This window comes from Branchiostoma belcheri, unplaced genomic scaffold (assembly GCF_001625305.1).
Source record: "Branchiostoma belcheri isolate BF01 breed outbred unplaced genomic scaffold, Haploidv18h27 scaffold19, whole genome shotgun sequence".
NCBI classification, from domain to species: Eukaryota; Metazoa; Chordata; class Leptocardii; order Amphioxiformes; family Branchiostomatidae; genus Branchiostoma; species Branchiostoma belcheri.
Genome location: NW_017803379.1, coordinates 124,574 through 144,758, shown reverse-complemented (window position 1 = coordinate 144,758; position 20,185 = coordinate 124,574).

Below are 20,185 nucleotides of genomic sequence, written 5' to 3'. Positions count from 1 at the left end.
GGACCTCCCTTTCCAAACTACTTTTCTTAACTCCCTCTCTTTCATCAACGGTCCTCAGAGATATGATTATTTACAGGTAGGGACACAAATCTTCATACAAATTAGACTTACGCTGCAATTTCACCCGTGCAACAGGGCAGAACTGTTCTGCGCTGTATTGGATTCCAATTACCGGGATGGACAGAGACAAAGTGCCGCTGCTCTCGGCTGAAGACTGGCGACGATTCTTCTCTATTTGCCGGGCTGGCAGAACTAATCCACCGTCTGTGAACAACAAGCTTAACTGTCGACGTATCCACAAAATCACTGGTCCAAACTGGATGCTTGAAATGTCACATATACGGTACTGTTACAACACCAGCAATCATGTTTGATCTAATTTTCCTGTACTAGTATACTATGCAGCAAAAATCATTTATATGACTGTACAAGTTCAAAGTGCAAGAACAACAATGAACATAGGACACACTGTAAACTATTTAGTACTCTCTGAAAACACCGGAATTTCTCTTCTAAGGAAGGAGGGAGCTTTGTATAGTCTGTCAGCAAATTCCAAAATCTTCTCCATTAATCAAAATTTTTTCACCTCTACAAAATGTGTTGAGTCAGACTCCTTTCTTTTTTATTTTACATGTAGTGTGTACGACCATATATCCTCTAATTACATAATTATTATTAGATATATACACACCCACTTGGAGAAATACAGTATCAAATATTTGCCATTGGGTGGGAGTTGGACCTGCACTTTGAAAACCACAAATTGTTGTATTGTTTCATTATTCAGGAAAAGTTTATCTTGACGCAGTCAAGTCCTATTCCCAAAAGCTGTTGATAGTCCTAACGAAACATAACTCTCGATCAATGTTTTCTATCTAGTCTATTCTGGAACTGACAGTCTAACAGTTTGTGAAAAAAAAAACTGTCAACTTTTGAGTGATAGGACCATTACTAGAGATATGAGGACAAATTGCTTCCTCCTCTCCCTTCAGTAATAGATCTCCTTCTGAGCGATATCTCAGCATCAGTCTTACACAACCCTACCAACCAGGAGAGAGAAGCTTAAACACTCTCTAATCTTCCTTATTGATCCATATTCCCACAGAAGTGGTAACGAATGCAGCATTCATTGATTCCTATTGTTGTCTACTGTGGGACTTGGAGTGGAAAATTAGAGATTCTAGTTCTTTCAGAGTTGGAATTTCGCCGTGATAGGGTACTACTTTCTAGTTCTATTTGTAGATTTTACGTAACTTCTTATCTTATGAGTTTTGGCAGGTCGCCTTGAAACTGAAATAGCCAAGCCTTATCTTGATTCCTGGAGAAAATTGATTGTGCCAACAGGGCAAAAAATAGGCACCAAGAGATCTCTTGTCTGTCTGAGTGCCTAATTCTAAACTATGGTAAAAAGTAGCGACTTTTTTCACTTGTTGAATGATATTCAAACTGATACTTTGATTCCTGTCCCTGGTGCTGAATGACATTCTCACTAACACTACCATCCCGTCCCTGGTGCTGAATGACATTCACACTAACACTGCCATCCCTGTCCCTGGTGCTGAATGACATGCACACTAACACTGCTATCCCTGTCCCTGGTGATGAATGACATTCAAACTAACACTACCATCCCTGTCCCTGGTGCTGAATGACACACACTAACACTACCATCCCTGTCCCTGGTGCTGAATGACATCACACTAACACTGCCATCCCTGTCCCTGGTGCTGAATGACATTCACACTAACACTGCCATCCCTGTCCCTGGTGCTGAATGACATTCACACTAACACTGCCATCCCTGTCCCTGGTGCTGAATGACATTCACACTAACACTGCTATCCCTGTCACTGGTGCCATACCAACTTTTGTATGAACAGAACTGTATCAGATAAATTATGACATAATTTTGATACAAGAATCATAATCAAATCATAAATTAGAGCAGGATTGGAATATGTCTCTTCACTGGCCTATTGGGTTAATGCTTCAGCAACTCCTGAAGGACTGCCAACTGGCACTGCTCCAAGTTACACAGGGCCACTGTCTGACAAGACATCTATAGACTATGGAGGAATGATTCACATGCTTAGCCTTTAAAGATTTTTTCAACCTCTACTAACTAGAGCTGTGTCTGTCATGTATAAAGGTGAATACTCCAGTGGTTAGTGACCCTCTTTAGACCAAAAGGCTTTAATGTGTTGTGTTAAAATCCCTTAGTACAAGATGCCAAACTGTGGTCCACTGTTCACTCTACTTATCTACAAGAGGTAGCCTTGAAGGATTTCCCTCCCCTAACTAAAGCTCTGCCATGTATAGATGGAGTGTGCTACAGTGGTTAATGACCCGAGGGAAGACAGTTTAAGTCCCTGATGTTGTAGTTGCTCACACAGTTTGCACATTGTCAGTAAGGGTTGTCGCCAGTGTTACGGGTGTTAAGCTGTGGTACGTGTCCAAAAATAGCAAAGGAATAGTCTAAAACAGTAATAGATTCTCCATTTTACATTGAATGTGTATCTGACCTCCTTGTCAAAATTGGCTTTTCAGTAAAGCAAACTGAATTACATCTGCATGCCTTTTGTCCTTGGTGCTGAATTCTGGCTGCAATCATCTCTGTCCATGGTACTGAATACAACATGTCATCAGGTTGCTACAGAAAAGATACATTAAATTCAACAATATATGTTGAAGATTTATTCACATACTTGTATGTATGTAAGTTCATTTCTGACACTAGTATCCTGTTGTTTCTATGTAAGTTAAATTGTATCCACTTGTTTGTTTGAAGGTATAGTTCTAGAAGACCTTACAAAAGTCACTGTACTTTTTGTTGTGTAAATACGGATTTCAGTTTGACAAGCGGTCCAGTCATATTGATAATAATAGCCTTGTTTATACTTTTAGCAGGACTGATATAGGTGTTATATCTGATTCATCTCTGCGCAATGTACAGAGATTAACTGTTTTCCTGGAAATCTGTGATTCCATTTTTCCTCGTCACTTTGTACCACAAACTACAACCGTGCATTGAAGGCTCTTCCTCCATTCTTAGCAACAATCGGTAAAGATTACACCTCAATACAGGATTCAAATAATTGTAACATATTGTCACAAAGCACAGTTGGAAAAGCTTGCCAACTCCTAACAACTTAATCTAGATTCATGTTGTTAGAAAGTCTTTCCAAGTAATAAATTCCAAACTTTATTGGATAATGGGCAGTCATTCAACTCATAGTTAGCCAAAGACATACAAAATTTCCAATTTGAACAGCTCTGCTAGTAGTAATTCAAAACTTTTATCCTTTTCCTATCACTTCCCTGTATACATCAGTGCACCACAAATACTCTTTTTAGTGGATCTTTTTAAGACAAGTAGCTCATTATAGAAATCAAAAGCACATCCTCACATATTCCTCTCACTAATTTGCTGTTGCAGCCAACCAAGTAGAAAATCTTACCCACATTTTCTGCAGTAAGTATTACAAATTCTCATTAAAAATGAAAACTCTTGGCTCCCCAGCCAAAGGCTTGTTAAACTCTTGATAGATGACACTCCAACACTTTGGCAATTTCGGGGAGATCCATGCCGCGGTCATCCATCAGCAAACTAATTTAACTTGTCACCATAAACGAGTGAAATTGATCCCCTTTTGTCAAACTCGAAGACGGCTTAAGCCCCGAGTTTGTTATGTCAGCAAGATGGGAAATCAGGGAAAGTTTGAGCAGATGTAAAAGGTGGTAAGGTGGTCCTAATGTAGTTAGGGTTGTCAACTTTGAATCCCTGGCAGGCGTCAGTGTTGTGCCCTTGGGAAAGGCACTTTGCACCTATTTCTTCACCTGACTGAGGTGAAAATGAGTACCTGGCTTCCGTTAGCAAAGTCTTCTCAGATGGGACATAAAGCTAGGCTACAAATTCTCTATTGGTTATGGGGTTAGGCAGCAGGGAGAAGGTTAAACAAGATGTATGATCATGAACGATAGTTTTTGAGTGTTAAAATGGTATTATGTATATAATAATTTATTAAGAGATTGCAGTAAGCTCTTCTTGCTGTCAGGGACTGGAAAGGATTATTAAACAATGACCCCAAAATCCAGAATACTGGAAAAACACAAGTGATAGATAGCAGGTACTGCAGGCTTTTATATCTGCTGTATCTTTGTTTTCTTACAGCTAAAGTTTACCATTGACCGAACTTCAATATGTATTCATTTGATTTTTATCATCAGAGAAAATAGCAGACCCAGATACTAGCCTAATCTTTAGCTAACTCTAAGCGGCAGCTAATCTTTCAACTTGTTTGTCATTGATTAATAATTCATTCTGAACAGAGGCTTGATTTTGGCTTTAATCTCAAACTCACAAGGTGCCCAGAGGAAAAAGCCCTTGTAATATATGGTCTAATTAAAACTTATTGATTACCTATCAAAGGTACAATTATTGGTAATCCGGTGAAATATTAAATATTGTCCCAGAAAACACTGCAGGCTATTTTGGATTATATTGCAAAAGAATGTCATATTTTACAAAGTGTCACAGAAAACATAATACTAGAGCCATGCTATCAGAACGTGAAACTCTACCGCAGTAAATAACTGATGCAGGTCTTAACAGATAAAAAAATGTTACATTTTGTCCTGTTTCTGCTAGTACTACTGTAACTACAATATTCTAGGAGACAAAATTCCAAAAGAAAAAATTCTAAAAGAAAAAAAAATCTGAAAGAAAAAAATCTAAAACAAGTAAAAGAAATGCCTAAAAAATATTTTCTAAAAAAAATAGTTGTTAAGGTCTAGCTGATCTCTATGGAGATTTGTGTTCAGCACCCAGGGCATGTTTAAAACTGTTCACCCATCATTTCCAGCTTTATTACGAGGTAATCTCCATCTCCACCGAAGTGTGCTTCATCCTCATCTTCCTCTCCACAAATTGAGCAGAAAAATGACAGAGCGCCTGCGGAGTTGAGTGGAGGATTTGCCGTATATTGCCTTGTCTACTGGAACTGAGCAGTGTGTGATCCACTGGGGATTGCAAGAGAACGGAAATCAAATGTGTCCCACTTATTACAGCAACCTGACAAATCTTTTAAGAATGAGAGATCTGGAAGTCAGGGAAAAGAGTCTAGTTAAAAGGGAAGGGTATCTCGGGTTGACTTTAATGAATGTTCTTCGGAGAAAGTTTTCCAAGGTAACGTTAAGTCTCAGTTCTCAGAAGAAGTATTAAGATGGTATCCAAAATGAAAATGTTCTTCCCCTGCTTACACAAAGAAGGAAAGTGAACCGCTTACAGCTTCAATGGAAGTTTGCGTGCTGTAAGGAATACTGAACCATGGCTCAAAGAGTATGTCAGCAGAACGTACTGCGCCTGTGTGAAACCCAGATTTTTCATGGTTTTTCTTGGATGTTTGGTCAACCTTGCATCAGAAGTTTGTCCGTTGCAGACGATATGTTTTCTGAGACACAACATTTGAAAACTATAGATGTGATTTCATCCCTAAGTACGCAAACGTCAAACGAGACATTATGCTGAAGTGCTATTACAGGTTTTGCAAAAGTGTAGTACGTTCTGCCAACATGCTGACTCAAAGTCTCATCGTAAGGACTGCAATCCTCTCCAGTTGCATAGAAATCAAGTGAACAACAACAGTTGGGAATCAAACTCTTGACCATTTGATCCACAGCCAAGGTCACTAACCTCCAGACAACTCTTTTGTTGACAGGACACCATACAAGACAGACCTCCAGGAAACACAGTGGCACCAGACCGCCCTGATGCGACCGATAAATTGATGTCTGGGGGTTTTACTCGCATCGATCTCAATGTCCAATTTGCTTGGAGAATGGAACCATCAGAAATGTCAAGCTTATGGATGGCTACAGGTCCCACACTGACAAACAAGGTCCAATTTTCCATGGTTCCTGCAGGCAGCAGAGCTGTGGTCACTGCAGAAAACTGGACAATACAAGTGTCCAGTGTTCTAGCCAGCCTGAATTTTTTTTGCATCATCTCAATTCTGTTTGACGTTAACACCATGTCATGCACTCCCCCAGGAAAATGTTGAAATCTTGACCTCCTAAAACTCCATTTTCCGCATTTTGAAGGATAAATTTTGCTGGTAGACTAATCTTTATGCACCAATTTTTATCTGTCAATGATGACAGATTGGACAAAATTCTTGTCTGTCATAATTCAGAAAGATGAACAGTGGCTGAAAAACTTCATCAAGTGTCCCCCACTATTGCTTTGAATATTTGACATGATATCACCAAATTCAAGTTTTTAATGAATTCTTGAGACACATTCAATTTTGATACAAAATTCAAACTCTTCTTATCACAACTGAAGGCAATGATTTGAAAATGTCAAAAAAGGATGAATATTGTCTTATGGCAGCAAATTGTTCTGGTATATGGATTTTGAGATCAACATACATATTATACAAAGTTTAACGTATCAGTGTCTCTTGTTATTGGAAACATTTCAGATGAGTTGCGTGTCAAATTGTGATGCATCACGACACTTTTAATGAAAACAAATTGCAATGCTGGGATTGTAACTGGTTTGATCAAGCGGAATGTCAGGAATGTCAAGAAGAATAAAATTGTATGGAAAATTCACCCTTTGACTATGAAGTGTCTGCATTTTATTGCATTGTGAATCAACTTTTTTGTTTTTTATTCATAATTGAATTTCTTGCCTATTTCTGAGCATATTTTTATGCCACTTCCTCCCAAACTGCGGGGAGACCAATTTGACCTCCAATTTGACCTTCCTGTCAGTCTGTGGTTACAGCATTTCCCTCCCCCCTCACTTACCTGTACATGTACCTACAAAACTGTACTTAAATAACTATGAACAAGCAACAGCAACCATACTGAAAACAAAGCCTCTTTACACAGATGCAATCATTACAGCTGCATATGATAAATAATCTGTAACATTTAGTCGAGTCTCTCGGTGATGTACTATGGTGTCATCTCTAGACATGGATTGTTGAAGAACTTTCACTTCTCTTGTACTATAGGCATGGCAAAAAGGCGGAACAGTCTTTTCAATTTCACACCATGTTTCCACTGCACATCCATATCCATTTGAAAACCATGCGTGCGTTAAAAGAACACACTCTCTCTACAGTACAGTGTATCAAATGGCTGAACTACTGTCACACGCATGTCTCTTGTCAAAACTACCACAACTCTTTCTTTAGTATGTTTTTAGGTCTCAACAATTTATTTTGTTGGTTCTTGGACATTTTATGGAAACAGGAGGCTGAGAGGAAAGCTCACATCTGACTAGGATTCACTCCCTGAAACTGTGTAAACCAAGGTACATGTACATGTTTACATGTATGTTGATCTTCCAATTCTGCTTCATGAATCAAATATGGCAACCAGCCCCTCCAACTCTGTCCTGCCACTTGCTACATAATGCAATCCAACACCACAGGGTGTCTGCTACAGCACCAGGTACCATGGTGACAGCTGTCTCCTTCTGGTAATTGACCTTTTTGGTTTGGAAGAAGAAGAAGAAACAAATGCTTTCCTTCATAAAGATGCTTTTATCAAGTTAAAAGTGTTGTAAACCACTGGAATACTGTACTGACGCCCCACCTGAGAACCAAAGGAAACACTCAGTACCAACAGCCCTATTTAACAGAGCATCTCTGACAAAGTTAATTTCATGCCTCAGGCACAAGTCTTCAGCTGGCATCTAAAACCATTTAAGGGGGCCGGGGACCACCAAGTGATGCGGTGGCAGCATTGATTTTGTATCACAGTCAGCCGAAAACAGGCATGACGAATGTTCTTGTCTGGCTGTGATCTCTGCCTGTGACCTGTCCACACTACCCTCATCTTTCACCTGCAGGCTGATACAAGTCATGTCCTGTTTTATAACATATCTGTTCTTACATTTATGCCATTATAAAGAAGCAAGGAGAAGCCTGATTCATGTAATACACTATACATGATTGTGTAGTGGTAGTGTTACAGTACCTTGAGTAAATAACAGTATTGAAGATATTATTTTGTGACCTGTATGAATGAATGAATGAATGGATGGATGGATGGATGGATGGATGGATGGATGGATGGATGGATGGATGAATGAATGAATGAATGACTTGTATCTGTATTTCATAACCAGTAGATTAACCTACTCCATGCTGCCTAATCCCACAACCAAAACAGATATGGCACCAAATGGCCACATGCATGGGATCTCTAGAAATAAATAATTCTAATCTAGAATTAGAATGTACATGATGCCACACACAGATTTGTCCTCAATAAGCCCAAGCCAACAGCAGTAATCAAAATGTTCTTGGCTCCGGCCCAGCCGGTCCTTTTCTGCTCCGTAATCCGTGATCAACTCTGAGACAAAAATGAAGTTAGTAAAGCACTGGCTTCTACAATGTCACATCCATTACCCAGCCCCTAACAGCCTGCTAAGTGGGACAATATCGGACCCGATCGATTTTCAAAGGCTCGGCTGAACACTAAAAGCTCTCTAAATAAGAGGAGGGGAAGACGGAGAGTCTAAGTACTCTCTTCCCTTTCTGTCTGATGTTAACAATCTGTGATGACAGTAATTTCGTATTTGGGAATCTACGATTATATCTGTGGCGTGTCGTTTTTCTTTTGAAGGGAAGGAAGGGGAGCATGACTGTCAAGGCAAAACAGCGACACCGGAGATTGTATGAAAGATCGATGACTATATGGTGATGTGGAGGTACTGGGCCTGGCCAATTTAATTTTTTGGCTCTCTCTAAGCATGTCTATAGCCTTTAGGATGTCCAAATATCAAAAAGATATCATGCAGACAGAAGCTGTATTTGCAAACCTGTCTAGAGCTGACAACTCAAGAGGCCTTTCCAAGTGGCCCTTCTTACAAGCAGCTTCAAAGCAGCGGATCTATAACCATTGTAAAGGTGGAGTGAAAAATGGCACATGGAATTCAGGATGGCACATTGCTATAATCTTTTTCATGCTCTGTGGCTGTAAAAGCAGTGTCACACATGAAAAGAACCTTTATTGCAGTTGTGTTCAAAAGCTGTTGCTGGATGATTACTGTTGGCATGTGTGTCTTCCAATATGAGTGAGTCAAATTCTGAGCAAGGCGTAACTGTAGTTTCCAACACAAAAAAATTGCACCTAAATTTTAAATTGTCCCACTGCAGTCTTTATCAAGGGCTCATTCCTTGACAAGGCCTGAAGTAAGGACATTTGAAAATTTGAGTAAGTCCAATTTTCATGTTGGAAATTATAGTCCAAACTTGATTCAGTATAACTTCAACAGTGTATCAACACACAAAACCATTCAAGCCAAGAGAGCAAAATTACAAGAACGACCTCTCCTGCCTTTGAACCATTTTGCAATGTTTCTTAACATGGCCATAAAATAAGACATCAACTTTCTCACCTGAAACTTTCTTCTCCTTCTTTAACTACTTCTCTAAAGGTTACAACTGAATGTTTGGGAGAAAATGGCGGTAGAGCCCATCCCTAATATGACAAAGCTTTTCCGGCACATGAGTTTTAATGCCATGTAAAATGTCAGTGGGGTGAATGTTCACTCAAAGAGCAGTTCCAAGATGGAAACAGTCTGGGAACACCCACTTCCACTCATTCTGTAAAATTTATGGCCTGACAAATTGCCCATAAAAGTTAACAAATGAATACAAACCTACCTAGCCTTAAATGTCAGGACGTTTTTGCATTACGAAGGGGAAGTTGGCATTTTTCTTTTGGGACACATAGATTGAAACAATGAAGGACACTTGAAGTAAGTCCAAAACTTTTTCCTCAAAACTTGGAAGAAAAGAAGACCACCATAATGTCTTTTTTCAGACATCATCCAAACAATATTATTGATCTACATGAACTAGCCAATAATGAAGTTATTCACTTTCACATGGTCTAGCCTAACAAACTACTGCTCTGTTCATTCTTACTCAAACACATTCATATGGTGACCACCCCTTAACTCTGTCCTGCCACTTGCTACATAATGGCATTCAATATCAAAACAATAGTAACTGTTGAATGGGGCCATATGGCTAAAATTGATCATTTACAAGAGATAAAACTGGATCTGTAAGAATTTTGTAGTAACTTTTATACTGCAAGTTACTAGACTAATTGTTAAGTCACCAGTGCTAGTTGGGTCACCCTGCCTGTATATCTTCTGTATATGGGCAAATGAATAAATTAAATGAAACTTTGTAGAAAAAGGAAGAGGTGTATTGTCACAGATTGAGATCCTTAACTTTGTCACCAACACCTGAATTGCAGACATTCTTTAAAATCAACAATACACAACGTATCCTGACTACATTTTAAAATTGCAACCTAAAGAGTGCCTTTGATGTCCTATCTGAAATTGCTGTTCTTAAAAAGTTACAGAAACACCCTATAGAATGGATATGGCCCACTCTTCCCTGCACTGCAAGTTTGGGAGAGAATTTGGTGCAATATGAGATGGCAATAACACTAACAACAGTAAGGTCTAACTTTTCATGGATCATAACAGGAAAGGTAATGCTAAAATTAATCTTTTTTATGCAGCTATAAACAAGGAATTCAGGATGGACCTGAGCCCTGAAGGTCATAAAGGTCAAGGTGAGGGTTAGAGGACATTATTGGTGTCTGCTCTCAAGACTGGGGGGATTGAACCTCTTTTGTTAGTTCTTTGTTGCAAGTCAGCCCTAGCAGTGGCCATAAAGATACACAGAAGAGCTAGTTTCAAATCAAGTTTGTTCCAATAGGCTGGTTCATGGTTGGAACTGCACGTGGCAAGGTGGTCTTGTGGTAAGGGTTGTTGATTTAGAATCTGAAGGTTCTGGGTTCTAATCCCTGGCAGGTCCCAATGTTGTGTCCTTGGGAAAAGCACTTTACACCTATTTCTTCACTTGACTCAAAGTGTCAAAATGAGTACTTAGCTTCGGTTAGGGACGTCCTCTCAGATAGGATGTAAAGCCACACCTCAAGCACATTGAGGATCCCATTGCACTTGAAAAAGCGAACGGGTCCTTCCCAAAGTGAGTGGTTTAAACCTTACAGTCTGGTCTTACACAGCTTGTACTTACTGTACAAAAGTGGTATGTTATGCCTAAAGCTGGTTTACTGGTTATGCAAAACAAACAAACAAACAATGCACTACACTGAACATGAGCAGTCTATACTGTGAACCAGTTGATACAACAGAATGTCTATTCATTTCAGTCTTGGTTACCTCATAACAGTCAAGTATGTATGGCAACTGACCAAATTTCCTGACTGTGCATTCCCCAGGGCTGAGCAGCTAGTGACATATTGTTTTTGTCTGTCTGTCCGCCTGTCTGTCCATCTGTTTCTGCACTGCAGTTTCTGTATGCTCTGCCAGAGGGAGCTAATCCTTAAGGGGGTGAAGTATGCTATCTCTGATTTTTTTTGTTAATATAAGGCCATGTTGATTTGATTATATGGATGACATCATCTGGGAACCCCGAAACTGATGCGCGCGTGCGAATAAAAAAAAAGTTTTGCAAAAAAAAAAGTTGCTTTCACTATGAAATCTACGTGGTCATGAAGGTTGAACAAATGGCACAGAATATGTTATGGCGAATAATCTACTCTTCGAATTCATTTCCTTACATTTTTGTCTTTCTTCCTTTGATTTTGGCATTCTACGACATTGGTATCGTTTCTAAATGTTTTCCTTGCAACTTATTATATATTTTTGCTCATTTAGCAACTGTTTTGCACGATTTACAGTATGGTTGAAACCTTTTTTTTTTTTTTGGAAACGGCCGAAAATTCATGCGCGTGCGGATGTCATCCATATAATCAAATCAACATGGCCTAAATAGTTGATAACTGAGTTGTTCTGTTGCCGTTCTTCTGTTACGGTCCATGTGCCTACTGCAAACAACAGAACAAAACAGAGTAACCTCCAGAGCACACTTACATGTGCTAATGCTACCGATCTCCATACATATCTGATGATACACTGCATCGTCTGAACCAAGCAATACATCAAGCTTACGAGCCCAGAACCGACAGTTTGACTTTAATCCCCCAAACACCTTACCAAATCCTTTCCGGTATAAAAGGGATCCTACGTATGCTGCGATAAGTGCCAGGTAACTCAACGCTGGTAAAGCAGACACCTTGGAGCCACGGGGACTCCTCAAACATGTAACTGTCTTGTACAGCATCAGATCATCGTGCATGGGAAACAGTAACGGCTTTCAAGTCGTGTTTGGAAAACCATTGTGACAAATTTATTCCAAGGACAAATGCATCACCTTGGGAATAAGAGCAAATCGTCCATTCTTCTTCCATACTCTGCATATCAGGAAGAAGTTCCATGCTGAAAGCTTCTTTCCTAGAACTAATCTTAACAGAACAAGCTTTCTCTTGATTGCTTCCTAATCATTTTAACCTTAAACTTTTCAAAGCAAAGGTAAGCAGACATCTGTCATCATTTTCAAGTTAGTGTGACCCAAAACATTTCAGTGACTTACAATGAGCATTCAGTTGTGGTGAACTGAAGAAAATAATAAAGAAAAACTAGTAAGAGAGGTAACATTTGCAAAGCAAATACACTCTTTACCCTCATATGATATAGCCCAACAAACAACTGTTCTTACTTAAACACATTCATAAATATGATGAGGTGACCAGGCCCTACAACTCTGTCCTGCCACTTGCTACATAGTGTATTCCAACACCACAGGGTGTTACGGCACCAGTTACAACAGTGACAACCATCTGGTCCAGTTCTTTGACCTTATTTGTTTGTAAAAGAAGAGGAGGAACAAGAAGAAACGGTGCAAAAACAATGTGTTTTCCCTCTGTGAAGGTAAACATGAAAAGAGCATCAACATTTGGTGTGAAAGTGGAATGGATGGCATGGAAATACTTAAGACTTCCTGGGACCATTACTGGTCTTAAACAACTGAGACATTACCTCCAGGTATCTTAAGCTTCAAGGACAGACACTTAAGCCAGGCAAAGGTGTCTTAAGAGGTTAAACCTGGACTTTACTTCAAAGATAGCTGAGTGATGTATGGCCACTTTAACAGGACTCGATACTAGACAGGGCTAAGGGGGATAAACTTTGGCCTCCGTCCATGACAAGTCTGATATGGATACTTATGGGCCACCAAAACAGATACATCACTCTCATGTAAGGCAGTGTAGCAGTAAGGCACATACAAAGGATAGCTATATTTAACTCTATGTGCTATGTACAATGTATGGATGGAAATTTATTGTTTCCCTAGTGTCCCTTCTTCTCTGATGTTTCTGCCATTTTGTTATATGGATTCAATGTCTTCATTCTGGGCCAAATGACCTGAAATTTAGCAGGGAGATAGACTAGGCACATATATGTACATGTACCCCCAGATGTTTTTTATTTGGTTGATAACGGCCTTTCAAATTACTAGTATTTTTTTGAAACACAGATCAATCAGTCTCATATAAGACAGTGTAACAGTAAGTCACATACAAAGGATAGTTCTCAAATGTAATCTTTAATACAACTTTTGAAATGGGAACCCTTTGAAAATGAATTCACCCATTCTGTTGTAAAAAGTCAGGAAGGACAGACATGACTAAAAAATTCTTATAATGCAGTAAAATATCTGGTTGTGGAACTGAAAAAGGAGTTAAATTGGCTTATCAACCTTTCTGAGTATGGTCAAAAACTTTTTCTTTTTGGAAGCAGACTAAAATTCATGCACTTGTGGATGAAACATATCTCAATTACATGTATTAAGCATACACATCAAAATTAGAACAATATCCCTTCATCTCAATTTCCATTGCAATATTCCATCATATCAAGCATATTGTATCTCTTAATTACTTGCTATCACTACCAAATGCAGTAATGTACAGCAACAATTTAATTTTAAAAGCATTCACCGTAATCTTATAAGATCAAACATGTTTCAACCACTGCTTCCTGACTACACAGCAATGTTTTTGATCAGTAATTACGTCAAAAATCTAATCTTTTTGACCTTCACCATCTTTTTCCCTCATTATCTTTAGCATATTCTGACTGAAATGCCTAATTCAGAACAATTAGCTCAACACTTTGAACCTCTAGAGTGTCCCTATGGACCAAATTAGATGACTTTTCAGATGAAATTACTTCATCATCAGACTATGTGACAAACACAGGAACATAAAGCTCAGAGAAAATAAGGTGACAAGATTTAGAAAAAAACATTACCAGTAATCATAGACAGCTAATAAGTAATCAAGGGCACAGGTATATACTTTTATAAATTCACACATTACTTATTACAATGTATAAGGATTTTTTAGACACAATAAGTTGATTATTAAACAGAGCAGGTATAATGAATATGGGATTATAAAGCTCAGAGGAAATATGGCGACGTGATTAAAGCAACTATTACAGTAATTAATTAGTAATCATAGAAAAATAATGAGTACACAGGATCAGGGGCAGACTTTTTAACGACTGTACAAGTTAACAGAAAAAACTTTGAAACTGCAAAAGGACTTGAAATACTTGCATACCTGCACTGGTGCAGGCAACATTGAAAATTACCTGCACCAGACAAGTTTTACCTGCACCACCAGTATTTAGGAAGTATTGATCACACTAAAACTGTATGTAAGTAAACTCATTACATACATGTACCAGTGCAGGTACAGGTAGACATCAGAAATACCTGAACAGCTCCAATTTTACCCTTACTAGCCTACTTGTTCACATTTTCTCCAATTTTATCTGCACTAACTTCTTCATATTTTGATGTTTTATTAGGCGCAATAGTACATTATCAAACAGAGCATGTATAAGTAACACTGACAAGATAAAGCTCTGAGGAAATAAGGTGACAACTAATTACAGCAATTACAGAAAACTAATGAGTAAACAAGGTCATGGGCAGAATTCATTAAATGTGCCACTACTTGCTACTTAATAGAATAATTATTATAACCTGGCATGCTTCTTAGACACAATTAGCTTATTACCAAAAGAAGAAGGTGCAATAAATATGAAGCTCAAAGGAAATAAACTAACTTAATCAAAACATGTACCACAGTTGGGATTCGAACTCACGACTTCTGGGTCCAAAGGCAGGGGTGCAAACCACGGTACAAGACATGCTACTAGCATTAATCATAACTGTAGAGCATGCAAGACATCATCACTATCACACTCACTATCCTGGATTTGATTATACTGTTGCCACAGGGGTCGGCAGCAGTTCGCAGCATGCAGAGAGTTTTGTTTGTCTGACAAATGATGAGGAATGACGACTCCTTCACACTGTTTCCAAACATGTCATTGATCACACTCAGGGGTTCCACTAGGATTTGTCTTGGACCCACTTTTATTCATCCTATACATGACATACATCTACATGTATGACATAAATAAGGACATGCGAGGGGTGTTGACATCACCAAACAGCCTCCCCTGACCAGTAAGATACGGCTGGCCAGGCTCCGGCTCTTTGGCCATTTTGCTAGGGCGGTGCCCCTCCTGGAGCCTGCTGCTCTACTGAGAGAGCCGGCCCCCACTACATGGTCCAGTCCCAGAGGTCGCCCACGACGAACCTGGTACGATCAACTGAAGGATGACCTTCTGACTGTCTCCCTTAACCTCGACACTGCATGGGAGGCAGCCCAGGACAGAACCACCTGGAGATCCATATGCCGAGGCGCTACGCTTCCCTCGGAAGCATGCAGCCTTGAGTGAGTGAGTGAGTGAGAGGGGTGTTGTCCAGTATACCATAGACATAGTTGCAGATATCTTATTCCCTACTTAATTGATGACATGGCCCTACATGGGCAAGCATGTCTACATTTTCATCCTAATAACATGAACCCAGTTAAATCACTGTTTAAAAAAGGGTTACCAAAGGGTATTTGTTTAATAAATGCAGACGCACAATGCTCAGAAACTTTTCTACAAATGATGTCACCAACAGCATTCATGCATTTCCTTTCATTCAATATATTAAACATATCAAATACCCCCCTTTTGTTTGACACACCCAACCTTCATTTAGTGCATTGGTTCCCCAAAGAGTTTTGTCATTAAGTTATAGATTTAATTAGAAAATATGGGCTGTTGATACGGGACTTACTGCAGTTAATCCTCTGGGGTAGACATACATTGTAATTAGCTTTGTAGACATCTGCCTTAATAAGAGATAATAACGGTTTTATTTATAGCAAAATAAAAGCACACTGTTATTTGTATGTATGCCTGAAAGGAGTTTGTGTATTAAGTTTGTGCCGTGCAATTAAGGGAACAAGGTTACTGGTAATAACTTCCTAAAAGTTCAAAAAGTTCAATTTTTTATCCTTGAACCCAAAATGTTTGTACTCTAAGGTAAGTCTTCCTTTCTGAAGATTGAGGGTGGAATAGCATCATCAAATTGTAATCAGTAATGGCCCAAAGACCTTCTAACCAAGAGGGTTACTTTTCTTAAGCTCCTTCCTCTGACAGATCACACACACACACACCGCTTTAGAGGAGATGGAATTGTTTCATTCATAGCCAAACATCTGAGGGCTAAGTTTTCTTGATCAGAACTTTGTTCATGAAGAGTTGACTGTCTTGCTTAAATGTAGGGCTCCTTGGATTCCGAGAATTTAAGCAGATAAATTTGAGACTAGATTAAATCAGAGCATTCCAAGAAGTTTGGTTGGCAGTCATTATCCCTACATTCTTCCAGTTCAGATTTACTGTTTGCAGTTTTTTTTTTTTTTTTTTTGTTAGTTCATCTTGGGCTGAACTCTTTGTGAAAGGTTGGTCATCTTAAAAAACACATTGCTTCATTCATTCATCCATCCATTCATTCATTCTGTAACTTATTCATCCATCTGCAGAAGTGTGGAGAGGCACTCTGTCTCTTTCCAGCATGATTGCCCACAGACATAGACTGGGACATTTCCTGACACAGCTCTTCATAACTCGATTATTGGATTATTGGCAATTTGACACCCAGGCCAAGGCCTTCCTGTCAGAACCAGTGAAGTTTTATGGAGTGTTGTCCTACTTCCATGTGTAATGTGCTCCGTCTGCAATGTTTACTGACCTGATTTCCAATCTGAGCTGCTACGAAGTGTTGTAGAATAGATAGAGAATACATAATGAAGAATCCCACGTCATCTGAGGTACAGGTTGGATTGGGTGTCTGATCTTCTGAAAGATGGCCAAATGAAGAACTAAAATTTGATGCAGTGAAATTGACAATACGTCAAGCCTAATAATCTCCAAGCATATCTTCTAGTGGCTGCAAGACAGTATCAAACTGGCAAGACATGTATCATTGGCAGGGCGCAGTTTGGCTGATGAAAAAAGGTACCAGTAGAAAAAAGGGCAAATAAAAGCACCTAGAAACACATCAAAAATTTGGCTGATGAAAAAAGGTACCAATAGAAAAAAGAGCAAATAAAAGCGCCTAGAAACACGTCAAAAATTGGCTGAAGCCTAAACCTCTGCTTGGACAGTAAAGTCCACTGGGTCCATGAGACTGACATATTTTAAAAAATGGTGAATTTAAACAGATCTACAAAATGTACCAGCTAGTGCAGCATGGATGCTCACTTCGGGTAATTATATAACTATACAAATGTTCAAAACATTCTTGAAAAGGCCTCAATGACACCATTTAGCTTATACATTGTTTGTAAATCTACTATGACAATAGAGTTGTGGGTGATGTTATCATTACAGTTTTACCTTCACCTTGCATTTCTACCCAACAACAAGGAGAAGCCACTAACCCTCGTAGCCTTCACATCTGCTGTTCTGCTGAGTTATCCCAGTCCATCTGCTGTTCAAGGTCACTCTCCACCAGAGGTATGCCAGTCCGGTGCTCTCTGGCCGGCTCTTGGACCGTAAACCCTCATTTCTTGGGGACTTAGCCTGCGAGGGTCCATCGGTCTTGACCAGTGGGCAGTGACCTCTGTGATGTTCTACTCTAAGAACTCCTGATTAACACCTAAAGGTTAATGTAGACTTGTATGGACGGCATCTGGCCTTAGATCTCCACCGTCATTAGCGTTTGGACGTTAAGTATAGATAGAAGTTGTAGCTCAGTAAGTGCAGCACTGAATGTGAAATACACTTTGTAACTGCCTCTTTAGCCATCAGAAAAGAAAAGAGCTGTTTAAAGAGGCCACTAAAACTCACCACAATTTCCAAACATTTACTGACAAAAAGAAAGCTACAACCCTATCTCCCAAAACTCATTGCAGAAAAAATGGGACACTTCATCTTCCAAATCTTCCTAAAAAGAAGCTAAACCCCAAAAGCTTAGATTGTATTTCATAGCAGATCTTAGAATAGTCACTTGTTCAACTTGTCGTCATTGTTAGCTTGTATGTTTGTATACTCTTCCTATACATTGTTTCATGTTGCAATTAGCCCTCGCGGGCATAAACTTGGAAATAAACTACTGCTACAACTTGATACTGCAAGCTTTCAAACTCTCAAAGGAACTGCTACATTAGTTTGAAAGTTCAACAGGGCGATCAGCCATGGTAGGCTTAAGCTTTACAGTTTGATGGTGTGAGGTTTGGGAAGACTCAACTCTCAGAGGAACAGCTATATTTGTGCACTTTGATGTTCCAACGAATGGCCAAGCTAGGCTTTGGATAAGAATGGAGTTCAAGTTCAATCAAGTTCTCGGCAACCAAGGCTTTCAAACTTTTTTTATTACTTTGACTTAGGTATGACCAACAGTAGAACTCTCTGGCACTTGAGACCGAGCGCTCCCACCCCCAAAGACAGACAACACTTATTATAAGCTCCTGTTCTAAAACAAAAGAAGCTATTTGACTCATTTGCATCAACCATGTATCAACTTTGTCTAACTTTTGTTTCCTATTGGACTATCAAAAAAATTATCTTCACTTCATTTTATTTACTGAAATGTCAGACCATTTCTTAAAAGTGTGAAAAGTTTAACAATTACTGTTACAGTGTGATCACTGGTCTTTTAAAGACAACTATGTGCCTGCAGGTGTTATAAGGGTATCTTGCAAGCTGTCTCACATAGCAGACATCGAACATAAACTCCATGTTCTATCATTGCTCCCATTGGGACAAAATTGCTGCAAAATCCTTATCAAGCTCTTTCAGGCATGAATTGGTCTTCATAACACATGACTATACCATTGAGAATTCTGTCTGCTATTCCCACAAGCAGCTTACTAACACGAGCAGAGCTTCAAGTGTTCAGGAAGATTTTTCACACTCCGAACTTGAAGAGATTACCAACATAATTGAATCGGGTCTTTGTTAATTACCTTGATTCTTTTCTTGCAAGACTAATGCTGAAGAAAGCAGCAGCAAATGTGGCAAGTGCATGATAAGACGTGCCCTGTATACGTGTGTCAAACACCTTAAGCTTTCGGTTCACCACAAGCCCCTTATCATCTGCACAGGCATTACCCAAGTCTTTACCAAAGTCTTTACTGAAGACTTTGTTGAAGGAAACCCTAAGGTCATGCCAATTTGATTTATTGGCTTAAGGCAGAGCAAACTCCTAGTTTCTTCCTGGTGTGGAAGTATTGTTTTGGGTAGCCAAGTTGTGGATTTGTGTATCTGTTTGTCCAAGTGGCGACCGTTGTGTGGAGGGTGGGAGGTGATTATGACAGTTGATTGATAGGTCAAGCCTGAAGATGATCGAGCATGAGCTGGGTGACAGTAAGTGGGATGGATTCATTCATTGGCAAAATACCCAATTAAATAATATACAATCCCCTCCACACTTCCAATACATTTATCAAAACACAATACACTTCCCAAAGGGTCTGTGAATCTTAATTTTGGGTTTCTAATTACCAGTTACGGTTACAAGATATTCTGTTACAATGAGTTATCCTATGTAATATATAGCAAGAATTTAGAGATATCCTCAATACATCTGCCAGGAAATTAACTTAGTCTAGAATAAATCTTGCTTCTATTTTTGATGTAAGGCAAAAATATTTTTCAGTGCCATATTAGCTATTATATAATAGCTCAGTTAAACTTTTTGTTAGCTCTGTTTTCAGGAGATCATAAACTGTTATATAACTGGCATTGGTGCTGAAAGGATGACTGTTTGTAAAAGAAAATGTATACAGAACAAATAGATAAGAGCAATATAATGATGAATAAACTGTTTCTAAAACTCAAGGAATTTGACTTACA